The following is an 18,815-nucleotide window of genomic DNA, read 5'->3' as shown; positions in this document are numbered from 1 at the left end:
CTGACCTGGCGGAGACCTGTGCTCCGAGGAGCACTTTTTCTAGTTTTGTTTGTTTTCTTTTGGGGGGGAGGTTGTTTTTAAAGTGTAGTTGCCAAGGACGCAGAGGGCATTTTAGAATCGAAGGGTGCACATGGTTTTGTTACTTTTTTTGGGTGTTTTTGTTACTTTAATTCGGTTAATTTGGTTAATTTGGTACAAAAAATGTACTCCATGAAGTGTAGATGTCGGAGTATTTTTCTTTTTCTTTTTTCTTCATCCCAAAAGTGGGGGGGATATTCCCCGCCGTCAAAGTTCAAACCCTCCCCCCCTCCTGCGTCCCTGTTAGTTGCATATTTGGACTTGCTTCCTGGTGTTATTTAAACCATGTTCTCAAATATCTTCATGTGAAGGACTGCCAAATTATATTATGTATTTGTCCATGGACCCCCCACCTGAAGGATCTCAGGATCTCCCGCACAAGATTTGTGTTGTTAAAATGTTTAAAAAACATTCAACAGTTTTCACGTTTGTCGAGTTTTTTTTAAGTAGCAGATCTACAAGCTCACAATGCGTAGACCCGTTGTGAGCTTGTAGATTGGCTATTTTCAAATAGCCTTGTGTGTGTGCTCATGTGGCCTAGTCGCTTCTTTTGGGCTTGTTTTTGTAGACCTGGGTGCTTGTTTCTCTCGCAAAATCTTGCAATTACTGGTCTAAAAATCACCCATTGATTACAGTCATACACTTAGTCTAAAAGGATCACACAAAAAGTCCAGTCCATTGAGGTCCTATATTCAGTTCATCAACACATAGTATAAACAATAACACCAAAAACGAAATCATCACAAATATAAAACACCTTATGTACAGAGTAGAAGAAAGAACACCTTTCAAAGTACAAGTGATAATTACCTCCCCCTTTTGGCCTCCTCAAAGGTGGATTTTCAGGCCTGTTTTAAGGGAAGCCAGTGACAGTGTGGGCTGTAACCTACCAGTGGTGCATCTCTCTTCCTCATAAGATGATCCCATACGTACATAGGTATGATTCAGGGACGGTACATTTTACTAGGGAACGATATGGTGTGATTACTTTTGTTGCATTTTGATATGATGCAATCTTATACAGTTCTTAACATTAGTGTAATTTATCCGTTCATTTTCCGTTCATTTTCCATTATGGATCAATTCAAATAAGTGGGGGGTGGGGGGAGGTTAATATTAATTATGAACCACCCACAATGTATTATATTTTAGTGTCTTTATACTTGCATAATAAAGTTTGAGTAACTGATTAAACATTTATTCATTACCAAGTATACGATTTTCCTGTCTTGCATAATGGGGATATTTGATATTGTTGTGGTCCTGAAACTGATATCTGACCATCATATTACTTATGCTGCTGTAATGATAAAGCAAACCAAATGAAGCACAACCTTGAAACTGGTTTGATAAATCAGCTTGGTTTGATAAATCAGAGGGTGGAAATATGCTTTCCAAATACACATGCATAGTGGAATGTGTTTAATGTTTACATGAGTTTTTAACTGTAACCTGACTGTCTTCTACCTGTTGTCTCAGGGTATGCTTTGAAATGCCATGACTGCTTCCCTGGACCTTCAGGACGCTGCCATGAAACACAGCGAGAATGTGGTCCTGATTCCAGCTGTGGTGCAGCACATTTCATAATTCCTGTGGGTATGTGAAAGTGATATAACCTCTGTAATTTTATTTTTGTGAGAGAAAACTCTGTCATAAATAACTGTCTCTCTCTTGAGTGATTAAGACATTATTTGGCAAAGAGCCAGAGACTAATAGCTTGTTTGTTTTCAGGTGAGGTTAAACTGGAGATGAATATTAGGTCTTGCTGGTCACATGATGTGAGTTCTATCGGCTCATTCAACTTTGGACCGATGGGATACTTTAAAGTCTGCAACACTGACCTTTGCAATGACCCATATCCCACACGTAAGTATCAGTACAGCCATCTGTGGTGTCTGTTTGATAAACACTAGGCCCATAACCACTCTACTGTACATCCGACACAGTCTGCTGTTGGTTTAGATTAGAACTTTGCATACTAATACTAAAATAACCTACTTCTTCAGAGCCAGTTAAATATACCTAATTTCCTCATTTGCATGATTAATCACATGATTGTCCGATAATTAATCGTAATTAATCACAAATGAATCATACATTTTTGTATCTGTTCAAAATGTACCTTAAAAGGATACTTTTCAAGTGTTTGATCAAGTACTTTGATCATTATGGGAGTGGATGAATGTGCTTTCGAGCCTATGCTTATTTATTATTGGAAACAACCCAAAACAATGACGAATATTGTCCAGAAACCCTTAATATGTACAGCATTAACATATGTATTATAAGGCTGCAGCAGATGGTGTTGGTTATAATGATCTGCTGAATGCCACATAATATGAGTACTCACACAGTTGCCCTCATTTATCAATGGAGTGTGAAAAAGGCTTATTTTTGGCCTTAAATTTGGCCATAGGCCAACGTCCAAGTGGCATTTATGAAAGGATCCTATACAGCCAATCCTAGCGTACATTTGGTCGGAGCTTTGATAAAACTGACGGCTGAAACCGAGCATCATTTAAATAACACGCCCTTAAATGTTCTCGAAGCGCCCCGATTTTACAACATGAAGAACCAGAATACGACCAAACAAAGCATGGAAAGCCAATAAGAGAGTTTGCCCTGCCCGCCTCGCTCCCTTTCATGTCCGCGTCTGACGTACACACACACACACACACGCGCACCTACTTGCAAGCCTAATACAAGCATTGGCACTCTATGGAAACAGCAGTCTTTCATGTATTCCGTGATGGTACCATTTTGTCAAGCCTACATGAATGACACCAATCTCATTGTCATAAATCATGCCATACGTTTGTATGTTAATTTAACCTATTTTACGAGCAGTGCGCAGAGTGCGTTCTAGTTACACTAAATAAAGCAATCATGTATTCCCCCTTGTGTCACAGGCTGCCGTGGCCCATGATGCCACGTTAGATAGCAGGCAAGGCAGTCATAATAATCTGAACGTTTATGGAGTGATCATTGATGAATGTAGGCCTGACCTCGAATAGTCGACTAATTAGTCGCGGGGGGTCCGAGTCGACTGCGTGTCGCTTAGTCGAATCTAGTCGGAAAAAATATGTTTTTAATTGTTTTTTGGCCAAGTCTAAACCTGGAACCACACGTAACTTCCACTTTATTCTTCTTATTCCTCGTCTTTGTATTGGTATTGTTTGTGTTGGAGCGCCTCAGTGCGGCTGCAGAGTTCATGTGCAACCTCTTCCAGAGAGAGATAGAGACACTAGAAACTCTGCTGGAGACACAAAACAAACTGTGTAGACTTGGCCCTTTGAAATAAAATGTATTTTGGCCCTAAAAAAATAAAAAATAAAAGTTTTTTTTTTTTTTTGCATTAGTCGACTGCCAGTCGACTATTGGCAATTCGCCGCCAATTAGATTCGACTAAACAAATCCTTAGTCGGGGACAGGCCTAGATGAATGTATTATAAACATTAATGGATGAAGGCTGGTGTGTGTTGGGAGGGTTAAATGTCCGATATCCTGCGGTGGCCCAAATAAATCCACAGCATATGAAGGATAACCTGCACTGGTCAAAGGTTTGGAGCGTCGGGTTTATATCCTCAACCCAGCCCAGGTTGTATAACTCCATATAGGACACGCTACTGTAAGTTTGGAGACCTCACTGTCCATGAGAACATTACAGCGGCGCGGCCGTTCCAGTCCCGACTCCCGAAAATGCTCATAAGCGCTCGTATATTTATATTTTGAAAATAGTAGATCTACAAGCTCACAACATGTCGTGATGCGACGCGTTGTGAGCTTGTAGATCTGCTGTTTTCAAATAGCCAATGCAGCTGTTAAAGCAGTTTGTTTAAAAGATGTTATCTTTTCACAGGGATTATTTATTAGTGTGTTAGATAATATACATTTTAGAGTGGATGTGTCCAGATGCCTGTCAGACAGTCAGACAATGCTGCTCCGCATGTTTAGGATGGAACAAACGGTGTAGCCAAAGTCAACAACTGCCTTTGACCTGACGTGAAATCTGAGCGTGCAGTACGCTAAACTCAAAGTCAGGATATATTGATAAATGCCGAAGGTTGCGGTGATCTCGCCGTATGCCCATTATTTGGTCTACACCGCGTTGATAAATGAGGGCCATTGGGTCCACCTTTATGCTTCTAAATGTTGTAACAATCGGCTTTATATATTTGAAAGGATAATTACTGACGAAAGGAACAACAGGTTTTCAACTGATAAGATTCTTATATAGAAGCCACAAAATGATAGTTGACAAATCAAACGGTAATCAAAACAATATACACTTCGGGAATTACTTCTGTCCCTGTCTCTCTCCCTGATAAACGAAATAAATAAACAAACAAATCAACAATCAATAATGATTCCACAAGCCCCTCTCAACCCAAACAAGTCCCAATGTCTTTTGTAATCCCTCGAATCACAATTAAAACGTAAACAATAAACAATCACACACTGAGTTTAGAAGACCGCAGTCGTCCTCTTCTTACCGCGCTCACGCTAAAGTATAGTTCCTTAATTCCAAACGAAATGAAAATGTTCTTCCGCACAAAACGTCCCAAAAGTAACCTAACGTTCGGGGTACCCCTTTAGTTTGTTATCCAAAAGAACATTACGCATGGAATTATCTCACCGGCTGTGGCTCCATCAGACTCCACACACAGACCGGCGTCTCATTCACATAACCAGCACTCGAAATCCCACGGCAGCAACGGAGGAAGCAGTTCCTTCCTCCGCTGGGCTCGAAAGTTCTTGCTTCTTGGCTGCAGCTTACTATTATGTTTAAACTTAATGTCTTAGACTTAAACTGTAAAACTGGCGGCTAGGAGATCTCCTCTTTTCACCCGTTCACACTGGCACACAGGTTTGTTTGATCCCCCCTCCCTCCTGTACCATTTACGAACTGACGTTGAATCGTAACCACGATCATCAAAGTCCATGTTTACAGTTGTTTCAGCTAGGTTATTTGTGCTAATAATGCAGATGACACAACAATTGAATTGAGCACAGCAATGGCTGAGGTTGTACGTTGGTGCATCGATAAACGCTCTGGACATGATATCCAAAGATAAACACACTGGACATGATATCCAAAGATAAACACACTGGACATGATATCCAAAGTGCTCCACCGCACATTAGGTGTGTGGTCTCTGCACAGCTCTGATCATCAATCTAACATAAAAATATACATTTGTTACAGCTCCTGTCAACCCTTCTCCCACTTTGAAGTGTTACACTTGCAATGGCAACGACTGCTCCTACATTCTGCAATGTACTGGGGATCAGGATCACTGCGTCTCAGGAAAAGGTAATAAAGCAAAGTTCATTTCTACTAGACCATATCCGTGGGGGATATGCGCACATGATCTGGCAACACGGGAGCCAGCGAACACAAAAACACTAACACTAAACAGCTGACATTTGGGGAAAGCGAAAAACTGGCTTTGCTGTTCCCTGCACATGGTAATGGTCAATGTCTGTGTGCAAATGCACAGCAATTGGCCCAGCCACTGAAGAGAACCGGGCAGAAGAGTTTTTGGGCTCCCCGCAGAGAGCTTTGTAGAATTATAGGAGGATAGGAGGATGACTGGCTCTCCTCTCCCAAAATGTCAATGACTTTTCTAGGCTTATTCTAGAGCATTAAGTACAATTTGGGGGTGTATTGTGATTGGTGGTTGCAGAGTGGGGGGGTAGGGCTTCAGGTAGGTTATTTTATCTGGTGTGTGTGCTATGACCAAACATTAGACATTAGATCATTAGTCTGATTGATTGATTGATTGATTGATTGATTGATTGATTGATTGATTGATTGCATTTATATATTATGAACAGTTTCAAAGTGCAGCAGTATATAAAAAAGCCAAATGGATAATTACAAAAAAAAGCCAAAGGCTTGTTTCCATTGTGGTCCATAAACATTCAAACAACTGGACACCAGTGCAGCAAACAACAATACAAGAATTAAAATACATAACACATAAAAATCTGCAGTTATAACTATTCAAGATGATAACAGGAAATGAGGGACCAGGGATGTGAACACATGCCACTCATAACAGGAGTGAATTGTTTGCAAACCTGGGGCAGGCTGTTGGAGAACATTTAGCTAAGACCGATCACAACTAGAAGCAGGTATTACAGTAATGTTTTTATTTTGTGTTCACAGGGGAAATCTTAGGTCAAGAGAGGATGGGGAAGGGCTGCGTCTCTGAGAGCGTATGTAAATTTGAAAAGGTTAACGTTCCTGGAATCGCGGAAGCCACTGAAATAAGATGCTGCAAAGGTGACTTGTGCAACGGTGCCACAAGAAGTACTGTTAGCCTCTTGTTCCTGGTAGCACCAGTACTGTTAGCCTCTTGTTCCTGGTAGCACCAGTACTGTTAGCCTCTTGTTCCTGGTAACACCAGTACTGTTAGCCTCTTGTTCCTGGTAACACCAGTACTGTTAGCCTCTTGTTCCTGGTAACACCAGTACTGTTAGCCTCTTGTTCCTGGTAGTGCCAGTACTGTTAGCATCTTGTTCCTGGTAACACCAGTACTGTTAGCATCTTGTTCCTGGTAACACCAGTACTGTTAGCATCTTGTTCCTAGTAGCATCAGTACTGTTAGCATCTTGTTCCTGGTAACACCAGTACTGTTAGCATCTTGTTCCTGCTAACACCAGTACTGTTAGCATCTTGTTCCTGGTAACACCAGTACTGTTAGCATCTTGTTCCTGGTAACACCAGTGTTCTCTGTTTCTGCTTCATTTTGCTCCTTATCTCTGTATGATCTCTAAACTAACTCAACTTTCATACAATCAACTCCAATTTGATGAGTGTCAGTTAAACCTATCACCATCAAATTGTGAAAACTATTAACACATTACCCGCCCGCAGATATGCATTATATTAAATGCATCACTTGCCCGCCAAGAACGCAGATATGCGTTCTATTATCAAATTATTATTCTTTCGGAAATTCCACAAGGGGCGCTCTAACACAGCTTTGTAATGATCCCTCGTCACTCAGAGAAACAGTAGACGGATGTGACGTCATTCCAAAAAAATGGACATCCATCTGCCCTAACTATAGGATTTTTAGAAAAACACTCCAAGGGGCACGGCCCCACCGCACTTTTATTTTACCTCTGGGGCGGAATCTGCCAATGCTTCGTCAATGCAAATGAGTGGATTCATAGTCTTGCGCATTTTTTCCAAGAATCCACACATTTGCATTGACAAAGCATTGGCAGATTCCGCCCCAGAGGTAAAATAAAAGTGCGGTGGGGCCGTGCCCTAACTCAGTTTATTTGTATCCCATGTGATGAAAACGAGAGTTATGCATATAACTAAGGTTCTACGAATTCCGGATGACCGCCAGAGGCAGTGTTTTCAACACCTGGATATTCATCGCGCGCTCGCGCATAGGTCGAATATTAATACCAACAAAGTCACTCGTGATCTGTGTACACGCACGCCACCTATATAGTTGCGGTGCACACAGCGATCATCCTCATGAAATCTTTTCGTCGAGAACGAGATTCCGAGTGACAGTCAACTCTGGCGGTCATCCGGAATTCGTAGAACCTTAGTTATATGCATAACTCTCGTTCTACTTCATTCCTTCTGACCGCCAGAGGCAGTATTTTCAACACCTGGATGACTAATACCAACATAGTCACGAGGAACCTGCCCTTACCTGACCATCAGTTGCAGGTTGAAGAGGCCGACAGCACCGCCATCGCCATGGGATGAGGGGCGGCCACATTCACCCTATAGAAGCGGGCAAACGTGCAGGAAGGAGCCCACGCTGCTGCAGCACATATGTCAGCCAGTGGGACACCCTTCAATGCAGCCCAGGAGGTGGACACGCTCCTGGTCGAATAACATCTCACAGGAGGAACAGGCAAACCCTTGCGTTCGTAGGCCTGCAGAATGGCATCAACAATCCAGTGAGAGAGTCGTTGTTTGGACAGAGCACACCCTTTCCTGTGCCCTCCATAACAGAGAAACAGTGCGTCCGACATCCGAAACCCAGAAGTCACGTCCACATACTGCCTCAGGGCCCTGATGGGGCACAGCAACCCACCATCAGGATGCAATCCCTCTGCCCCTGGCTGTGGGGCATAAGCCGTCAATCTGACAGGCTGGTTGATATGGAAAGCTGAAAGCCTGTTTGGAAGGAAGGAGGGGTTGGGCCACATAGTAACCCCAGACCCATCCGAAGCCCACCTCAAACATTCCCTAGCGACAGACAGGGCCTGGAGTTCCCCCACTCGCTTGGCAGATGTAATGGCGAGGAGGAAGGCGGTTTTAACCGACAGCAACCTGAGATCGGCCCGCTCCAGCGGCTCGAACGGCGGAGAACACAGGGCTTCCAGGACCGAAGGCAAGTCCCACGAGGGCACCCGAGTGACATGCGGGGGGTGCAATCTAAGAGCTCCCTTCAGATAGCGACTCACCAAGGGATGAGATCCCACAGTACGACCGTCCACCAGCCCATGCTGAGCCGAAATGGCGGCAACATACACCCTCATTGTAGAGGCTGAGAGCCCCTTATCCAACAATGTCTGTAGATAGCGGAGCAGCATTGGTACCGAGCACATGACTGGATCCACATGTTGGCCCTCACACCAACTACGGAACAATTTCCACCTGTTAGAGTACAGCGCTCTAGTGGAGGGTGCACGAGCGTTGAGCAATGTATGGACAACCGCCTGATCGCAGGAGTTCAGCAGTGAACCCGGCCTCTCAGGGGCCAAACATGAAGCTGGAGGCGATCTGGCTGGGGATGCCAAATGCGGCCCCCTACTTGCGACAGGAGATTCGGTCTCGGCGGGAGAGGCCAAGGTGCTCCGTTGAGAAGCCATCGGATCATGGGAAACCATATCCTCCCCGGCCAGTATGGAGCCACCAGCAGCACTGTGTGACCGCATGTGGCTATTCTGTGAAGCGTCAGTCCGAGCAGTGGAATTGGAGGAAATGCGTACAAGAGGCAGTCTAGGGGCCATGGGTGAGCTAACGCGTCCTGCCCCAATGGACTGGTTGGGTCCGACAGGGAGAACCATAGTCGACAGTGTGTTGATGTGCTTGAAGCAAACAGATCCACTTCTGCTCTCCCGTACCTTTCCCAGATCTCCTGAACCACGAGGGGTTCAACCTCCACTCGCCTGGAGGAGGACTCTGGCGGGAAAGCATATCTGCAGCCTGGTTGTGAACACCTGGCAGATGTACTGCCCTGAGACTGGCAAGGCGAGGAAAGGCCCACTGGAGAAGTCTCCGAGCCTCCTGCAGAGACTGCCTGGACCTGACACCTCCCTGATGGTTCACATGGTAGACCGTTGATGTATTGTCTGATCGGACAAGGACATGTTTCCCTTCCAAGGCGGGAAGGAAATGTTTGAGGGCTAAGTACACTGCACGGAGCTCCAGCGCATTTATATGTTGTAGTCCCTGCTGAGGGCCCCAGGTTCCTCTGGCTATCCTGTGATTCCACACAGCCCCCCAACCTGAGAGTGATGCATCGGTCACCACTATCTCCCGGCGAGAGGGTAGTGAGCCCATGGCGACGCCCCGGCACAGACTCGCCCTCCTTCTCCAGGGTTCTAGCAGCCGACGGCACTGGCTGGAGTTCCTCACCAGCCTCTTCTGGTCCCTCTTGGGGTCGAGGCCCAAGTCGTTGACCAACAACTGCAGGGGACGCAATGAAAGGAGTCCCAGAGGCACAATTGCGGATGCCGCAATCAGTGTGCCCAGCAGACGCAGGAGCAGGCCGTACGTCAGCCTTGTACTTCCCCGAACACGAGCGACAAGGCCCAGAATGTCGTCCACTCTCCGCGGGGAGGGGCAGGCCCGCATTGAAACTGAATTGAGGGCGATGCCGATGAACACAACGGTTTGACTGGGAGCCAGAGAGCTCTTGGCGAGATTCACCGTGAGCCCCAGCTGTGCGACATGGGCCAGAAGGGCAGACGTATCGCTGAGTGCCTGCTCTTGGTTCGAAGCACATATCAGCCAATCGTCTAAATACGGGAGGATCCGCATGCCTCTGGCTTGCAGCGGAGCAACCGCTACACATCTGGTGAAGATCCGGGGGGCGAGAGAGAGCCCGAATGGGAGCACCCGGAACTGATAAGCCTGTCCCCTGAAAGCAAAGCGGAGAAACTGTCTGTGGTGTGGTGCTATTGGCACATGAAAATAAGCATCTTTCAGGTCGATGCTTGTGAACCAATCGTCCTTTGACACGGCCTGGAGAACATCCACAGTGCGTAGCATTCGGAAACGAAAAACCTTCAGGTACTGATTCAACTGCCTGAGGTCGAGGATGGGCCGGAGGCCGCCGTCCTTCTTCGGAATAAGGAAATAAATGGAGTAGAACCCTCTTAGCTGAGCTGAACCAGGTACACTCTCTATTGCTCTCTTCTCTAGGAGCTCTGAAATCTCCCGACTGAGGGCGTGAGACCTCAGCGGGTCGCCGACCACCGTCATCCGTACCCCAGTGAAACTTGGGGGCCGACGACTGAACTGAATTATGTAACCCTCGGATAGCGTTGATACCACCCAAGGGTCTGAAGTCAAGGCTTCCCAGCGGCTCAGATGTTGTGGGGTGAACCGGCTGGGGCCCGGGTCGGGAGAGTCACCTCCGACTCCCCCGGTCCTGAAATGGTTTAGAGGATCAGCTGGCAGGGGCCCCACGCCTAGGAGCCCTGCCTGTGGGCGGCCGGAAAGAAGGCTGTTGGGGGCCTTGTTGGGGTTGGCCCTTTCTCGGAAAGGGACGTCTGGCTCCCGAGGAGCTCTGGCCCCTGGTTGCTGGGTAAGGAGTGCCTGTGCGCCTGGGCTGAGGTGACGGTGCTGGGCGTAAGTCTGCAAACTGCCGTCTGGACCTGTTCGCCTGAACACTACGCTCCAGGGCCTCTTGAGCTGCGGGCCCAAACATCTGGCCCGGAATGACGGGCAGTGTGCGGAGTGTCCTTCTGCACCCCTCTGTCAACGGGGCCTGGGCGAGCCACACCTGGCGACGGGCCAAAGTCAGGGTGGACATCAGTCTGCCAAGTTCTCTAGTCATATAGCCGAAAGCAGCGAGTGAGGCCTTACTCAGGCTCTGAGACGGGGCATCACCCTCCGCCGTGCGGAGGGACTGGTCTAGTGCCAGTATAAGGTGAGAAAGAGAATTCCCGATACGTGCCGCCCGAGCTGCTATATCGTAGCTCCTGGTGAGGTAGTCATCAGTTACCCTGCATTGTGCTCGTGGGCAACGAGCATCCGGTCTGAGGGCCTCATCCGGCGACACTATTAAGGACGCCACAGCCGGGTCCATAGCCGGCACGTGGTCCAATCCATATTTTCCCGCTTTGTCCATGGCCGCCAAGGCCCTGCAGTCTCGTGACAGGTTGAGACTGGCCCTGGACCTGGGATCCGACCAACACATTTGAAGCTCGGTGATGAAGTCCTCAGACACTGGCACTCTAAAAGAGGGCTGCTGAGCGTGCCCGAAGAAGGCATTAGGAGGGGGGGCTTCCCCAGGGGGGACATCAAGTCCAAGTCGTGATAAGGCCAGCTGAACAGCCTCCCTAGCTGCAGAGAGCCCAGTCCCAGGCCCATGAGGCTCTGCCTCAGATCCCTGAGAGCCTGTCCCCGAGCGGGTGGGGGACGCTTCCTCCACGTCCTCATGCTGTGCCGTTCCGGACGTAAACTGGGAGTCCGAGGCTGCAATAGACATCGCATCGTCCTCATGTTGATCAGCAACATCGACAGTATCATGGCCATAGTTCCCATCACTGACCTGGAGTGGAGGCGCTGGGGCCACAGCATCGGTGCGGGGAGCACCAGGCTGCAGGTTGAGAAGAAGGGCCTTAATTTGAGCAAACTCAGAGGTCCTCCGCAGTCTCTGGAGGACGAACTAGTCCGTAGCCCCAACCGTTTTGGTTTCGAGACTCCACGCGCAGCTGTAGTTGATCGACCTATGCCTCTTGGAGGCGAAAAGATGAAAGAGGATGATCGCTGTGTGCACCGCAACTATATAGGTGGCGTGCGTGTACACAGGTCACGAGTGACTTTGTTGGTATTAATATTCGACCTATGCGCGAGCGCGCAATGAATATCCAGGTGTTGAAAACACTGCCTCTGGCGGTCAGAAGGAATGAAGTAGAACCACCCATTTTCAATGGGCCATAGCCCCAAAATGGCTGATCGCGGTTGGAATGTTATCGTTCCAGTGGATACACGGATCCCTCCGCCAACCCACAGGGACTATTTTGTTTACATTTTTTTGTACACAACGTGGCTTCCATGGCATTTCAAATATCGTCTATTTAAGGTATTACGCTGGCAACTGGATAAAAAACAATGTTTAATATCTTGGCGGGTAATTTGTTTAACAATAATCATTATATTTACTGTAATCACAAGTACATTTACTAAACATCATTAAATCACTCTGAAACATAAACTGGGTATAGCGTGTCACTTTGTGTGTTTACTCTCTCATTCTTGGATGAGTTTTGACCAGTGATCTGCTAATGGTTGTGTGAGCGTAATTGTGTCTCTGCGCTCTCTTAGGGTGAATTGTCCCTATCAGTAGACAATGTGTTTTCACAGCTTGTATTCACATCACTGTCTTGCTCAGCAGCAGAAGATGGAAACTCCTCATCCTCAGATGTCTCCTGTTCGTTCTACACATCCTTCCCTCAGGTGTAAAAACCACAGAGGAAAGTTGATGCTCATGCTCCCTCAGAACTACGACTGGCTTCCATCCGTCTCCAGCCTTATCTTTTTGTTAAACTTTGTTTATTCATAAAAGAGACATGAAAGATGGGGGGAAAGTGATATCATTTTTATTCAGTGGGGTGAAGATTTGTAGCTTGTCTAGTGTTGTATTTGTGTATTTGATAAACAAAACAAAAAAGTAAGTTATTATTAAAAGGTTATGAAAATGCATATTTGATAAGTGTTGATCTGGAAGACAGTAAATAGTTTAAGTCTTTTTGAAAAAGTAACAGTTCTGACACATCTTTTCTTTAGTAAATAAATATTGCGGAAGTAGGAGTCATTATGTATAGGCCCAGAATATATTGCAATATGTTAAATGTGGATACATCAAGCCATAATATAATGTAAGCAGACACTTCTGATCGACCAGGCCACAAATCTTCCTAATGACACCAAGCGATCTAGATACTTTGTTGCAGACGAGATTGATGTGTTCTTTCTTTCAAGTTTGAGGGTATACAGATATTTCGATGTACACACCGAGAACTGACTTTTTCAGAAACTTCTGGGATTTAATGATAATGCTAGGCAAAACAATCCCAGTCTTCTATTGGACAATTTTGGTCAGCCTGTGCAAATGTACCCTCGGTTTCCTGTTCTTATCTGAAAGGCATGTCACCTGGTGTGGTGTTTAGCTGCTGTAGACCATCTGCCTCAAGGTTTGACCTCAGAAATGCTCTTCTGCATAGTAACTCCAAGTCACTTAAATCACCTTTCTTCCTCTTTCTGGTGCTCGGTTTGAACTCCAGCAGATGATCTTGACCAATGGTGTGTTCTAGGTTTTTCCGTGGGGCATACGATATGCTCGGCATAAGCTCGCGCATAATCAATGGATGAAATGGTTAATAGAGGGCTACGCTTTTTTTCAAAAAAATCTGCACGTCATACTACGTATATAGCGTAACAGGGTAGAACACTCCACTGGTCTTGACCATGTCTACAAGCCTAAATGCAGAGGCCCAAAATATAGTTGCTGCTGTATGATTGGCTGATTAGAAATTTGCGTTAACGTGCAGCGCTATTAGAGGTGTGTCTAATAAAGTGGATGGTCACTTATACACAATGACATTTAATGCACGTTGGGCAAGACCTGGGCTGTTGATTGTCGGAAGTACCGCCCAAGGAAATGACGTTTATCCTTTACAAATCTGTTAACATTCTCCGTGAATGAAACGAGTGTTGATGATTGGTGATTGGTCAAAAAAAGATCGTTTCCGGGGTAAACATGCACGACGGAAATCCTGTCCACTCAGGACTTCCGAGACACTCTCTGCTTTAGGTCGTGACCAGGCTCTTCTCTTCGCAGATGAGTGAGGCTGGGAACGAGGCTACATTTAATGTGAATATCATGAACCTTTCCCCTGCTGCTAAAACCATGTCAACATCCTGTTCTGTGTGTGTGTGTGTGTGTGTGTGTGTGTGTGTGTGTGTGTGTGTGTGTGTGTGTGTGTGTGCGTGCGTGCGTGCGTGCGTGCGTGCGTGCGTGCGCGTGAGAGTGGGTGGTTGTGGATTTCCATCTTGTGAAGTGTTGTCAAGGTGATTTCTTGGTTTCAACGTGTGAAAAAAAGCATTGTCTTTCTTGCAGCAGCAAAAGCTGTGCATCCTGTTCCAAGGAAGTGTCCTAAAACAGTGAGACGTCCGCTCAGACTTGTTGCTGAAATCACGTTATTTTTAATTGATCGGAATCGGGAGGAAAAGATCGGATTATCATTTATTTTTCTAATGATGTGTGAATCAAAAAAAGATTTTCCAGCAAACAGCCCATTGTTTTCGATAACATTTTAGATCCCTTTAGAGAGTTTAAAACTATCAATTCCACCAGAGTTCGGGGTCTAGCACTAGCAGTTAGCGCGCAGCAGTGACATAAGGTACTTTTTTGGCTTGAATATATATGAAAGGCAGACGATATCGCCTATACTGTCTGAATGGGAAAAGTTTTTTTTATTGTATTAGGACTCAGAATTTCCCTGGGACCCATTCAAATGACCACTCGTGGGTCCTGGAACCCACTGACTACATTGAAAACCTAACATAACTGCTACTGTTTAGATGTGGAGTTATTTTGTTTCATTGGAATAGCTGAGGTTTTATTTTAAAGACATCTTTTAATTTATTCAAGAACATATATTACATTATTAGATATAATATTTTGCATACATGGTTATTTTATTTTTAAGGTATGTGGGTTGCATCATCTTCCAAGTCCTGGAGAACAGTCAGGTCTTGTAGCCTGTTAATAATAACCAGTGTAAAATGTGGGGTATTGGGAGGTAAATATGGGGGCCCCACAGCTCTTGAAATGGGCCCCCCGATCCTTAAGGCCGCCACACTAGATTGCTTTAAGTAGATTAAGCAACAAGACATGTATTATTGTATTAATGCCCCCTGCACACCCATTTTATGTGGCATGCATGCTCATGCATGTGCGCAGGCACACGCATGCACACACGCATGCGCACGCACACACACACACACACACACACACACACACACACACACACACACACACACACACACACACACACACACACACACACACACACACACACACACACATGCACACGCGTGTGCGCGCTGGCGCACACGTGTATGCAGACTTTTGGCGGCAGTGGAAGGTTTCCATCCTGTCTAACTGATTAAATCAAGCTTATCTCTGTGAAAATCAATGGGGACACAATGACATACCGTACTGTTAGCACACACATGGAATTTGAACTAATATGATAACTTGTGTGATGTATGCTTACTATTACAACACAATGACCATCAACTAGTTTTAGAAAATAATGATTATATATTTAAAGATGTACACAGCACTGCTCTTTTTACTGCAAGAGACAGGAAGTCTGAGCTAGGTGTGTTTTTTTCATGTGTTGGTTTTTTTAACACATTCAGTTTCCTGTGTTCCTGTGAAGTGTGAATGACCACAAATTACCCATGATTCTTAGAATCATTATTTGCGTTGTTGATTTGTCAGGCAACGCAATACAGTGATAGTTATTATCTACAATAACAGTGTCACCACTATCATGAACACAACAACATATAACTTTTTGTTTGTATACTCTATGATGTTTCAAAATCAGAATCACTTTATTGGTGAATATTGATTGAGTGTACGTCATCTACAGCAGTTATCGAGAGACAACTTTTCCGGTTTCCCCGCCCAGAATTCAACAGAGTTGAAAGCCGTGTCTGTCACTTACACGTATACGCTCTATAGGTTATTGTATACGGTACTTGTGTGTGTTTGTGTGCTGCACGTTCACAAGTGTGTCCAAAACCACTTGCTTTGGGTGACAGAGTTAAAGTCAGACTAGAACAGACAGCTTGGAGTCTATTGTGCGACAGTGAAGACCACTATACTGTACAAAGTAAGTAAGATAACATTTAAAGATATTTACAAATATGTAACGCATTTTGTAATAACTTAATGCATATGTGTATCTTTATTTAACCTGGGTAAACAATGACATATATATTTAAAAAAAAAATGTAATCAACGTGGCTTAGACAGGCAGCAACATATTTAACCACATGAACCCTAGCGTCCCGATTCTGGTACGATAGGCAAACATTCAGTGAAAATGGCAGATCTACAAACTCACAATGAGTCGCAATATGACGCGTTGTGAGCTTGTAGATTGGCAATTTTTGCTATTTGACATGCAACAAAGTATAGGTGTATGTGATTAAAAACACAGTTACTGTGCAAAAAGAAAAGACAAAAGTAAATAATTCAAATAAAAATAACGACATATAACCTACTGCATAGACTGGTGCATTTAAAAAAAGAATATATGGAATGTCCGTAATGTATTTCAATAAGTGAAACTTTGATATTCTAGATTAATTAGTGAATTACTTCAAGCCTTTTTTGTTTTACTCTTGATGATTAAGGCATAGCTCATGAAAATCTAAATCCAGTATCTCAAAATATCAGAATATTACATAATTGACCAATCACATAGGCATTTATAATACAGAAATTTCGACCATCTGAAAAGTATGTTAATTTATGCACTCAGTACTTGGCTGGGGCTTCTTCAAAATTAATTACTGCATCAGTGCACAGCGTGGCATGGAGGTGATCAGCGTGTGGCACGGCTGAGGTGTTATGGAAGCCCAAGTTTCTTTGATAGCGGCTTTCAGCTCATCTGCATTCAGCTCATTCGATTCAGTGTCCTCCAAATATGGGGGGGGGGGGGTAACTTTGTTTTCCCTAGCTCAGTGAAATGTTATGGACCCAAAATAGTGTCACTACAAAGTACCACCAAAGTGCCACTCCAAATGGCCTGAAACGTTTTTGGCCTTAACACATTTCTTCAGATTTCTGGGGGATATTTCAATTCTTGATTTAACCACTTTCCCAAAGGTTAGAAATCGAGACCTATACCATTTGATTCAGCAACATCCAATTAGTGGGGAGGAGGGGTCAACAAACTAATAAAAACAAAAAAAAACTTATCCTAAAAACAATTTAGCTAAAAATGGGCATCTAAGAAAAAAAAAGAACATTTCAGGTTTTTTTAAACAATTATTCAAAGGGTTTCAAGTGCTTGTTTCACCCACTTCCGGTGGTCTGAGGCAAAAACGGATGTCGTAAGGTGAATTTGCTAACTCCCACTTAGGGGGGGTAGGCAAAGTTTCAGAGCATTTTGGGCACTTTCTTTTAACATGGGTTTTAATAGCACACTTGTCCCGGCCGAGCCGCATGTTTTGATGTATATATAAACCGCGCGGGAGGAGTAGGGAGATGAAGTTTGCGGGAATATGAAATATTATTAAGTATGGCGGATTACAATAAGTGTTTTGACATTGCATGGCAGGCACACTTCAAGATGGAGTGCCATGATATTTTTCAACCCTAAAACCTGATCATAAGGTATTATTATTACTAGAAGTTCGGCCGGCTGCGCCGGCCTCACATCTAGCGTCCACGCCCACGTAGCGCCCACGCCTACGTAGAGACCACTTGGCAGCGCCGATCACTGGCGTAGCGTCATGAGGGCTAGTGGGGCCATGGCCCGGTCAGTGAAGATTTGCCAGGAAAATGAATTCTGCTCCGACAACAATAGACACAGCCGCCGGCCGCCAGTGACGTTACTGAAGTGATACATTGGCTGGCCCATTCACACCTTTTACAAAGCTAAAGCTGCCTACTCCTGCCTATCAATGGTCCAAGTGTGACCTGTAAAGTAGCCTAGCGTAGTCTGTAGGAGACATAAGCATGTCCTAAGAGGAGTCCAAAAGAGAATGGATCCTGGGAGTCATGAATTAAATTACAGAGGTGAGTAAATAACTACATGTGCTCAAGTACTGCACTTTACTGGATATCTATCTATCTATCTATCTATCTATCTATCTATCTATCTATCTATCTGTCTATCTCTCTATCTCTATCTCTATCTCTATCTCTATCTCTATCTCTATCTCTATCTCTATCTCTATCTATCTCTCGCTCTATATATATATATACATATCTAAATGGCGAAATGGCTGGGGGGAAATGGGCAATATATTGTTATTTAATATTGTTATTTTATTATGAGTATTAATAAGTTCTGATGATTAATTATATCATATGATTATAATATTTGATTAAGATATATGATCTTATAATAATCATGGGGCATGTATAATCATTATCTAATAATCAAATAATAATACAATGAGTCATCACATCTTTTCGGTGGCGGGTGTTATACGGAAATGTGTGACCCTGTACAATCTGGTCAAAATGGCGGCCGTTTGTGTGTTGTTGCGCTCGTACACACACACACACACACACACACACACAAGGAATGTGTGTGGAGATGGCGGCTGTTTTTGTGTGTTTGCACAACAGTGCATGTGGACACACGAATGGTGAGTTGGATGCGTCTTTTAATAATCAGAAGACGCACAGTACTGCACACACACACACACACAGACACACACACACACACACGCGCGCGTTGAAGTAATTTCCGTGTGCGCGCGC

General features: G+C 44.8%; 1 protein-coding gene and 1 long non-coding RNA gene across 2 annotated transcripts in view; both read left to right on the top strand.

Annotated features, from left to right (window-relative positions):
• Positions 1-18,815, top strand: part of LOC311044871 (CD209 antigen-like protein A) — a gene marked incomplete at its 3' end in the record, with an annotated part of 77,598 nt that overhangs the window by 18,461 nt on the left and 40,322 nt on the right. The gene's annotated exons all lie outside the window — the stretch shown is intronic.
• LOC311045802 lies at positions 1,815-6,454 on the top strand. Its single transcript, XR_014600808.1, has 3 exons — positions 1,815-1,944; positions 5,285-5,392; positions 6,251-6,454. It is a non-coding gene; the product is annotated as an uncharacterized lncRNA (long non-coding RNA).

The sequence above is a fragment of the Gymnoscopelus microlampas genome, assembly GCF_963454915.1.
Source record: "Gymnoscopelus microlampas genome assembly, chromosome: 5".
NCBI classification, from domain to species: domain Eukaryota; kingdom Metazoa; phylum Chordata; class Actinopteri; order Myctophiformes; family Myctophidae; genus Gymnoscopelus; species Gymnoscopelus microlampas.
This window is presented reverse-complemented; position numbering and strand designations above follow the sequence as displayed.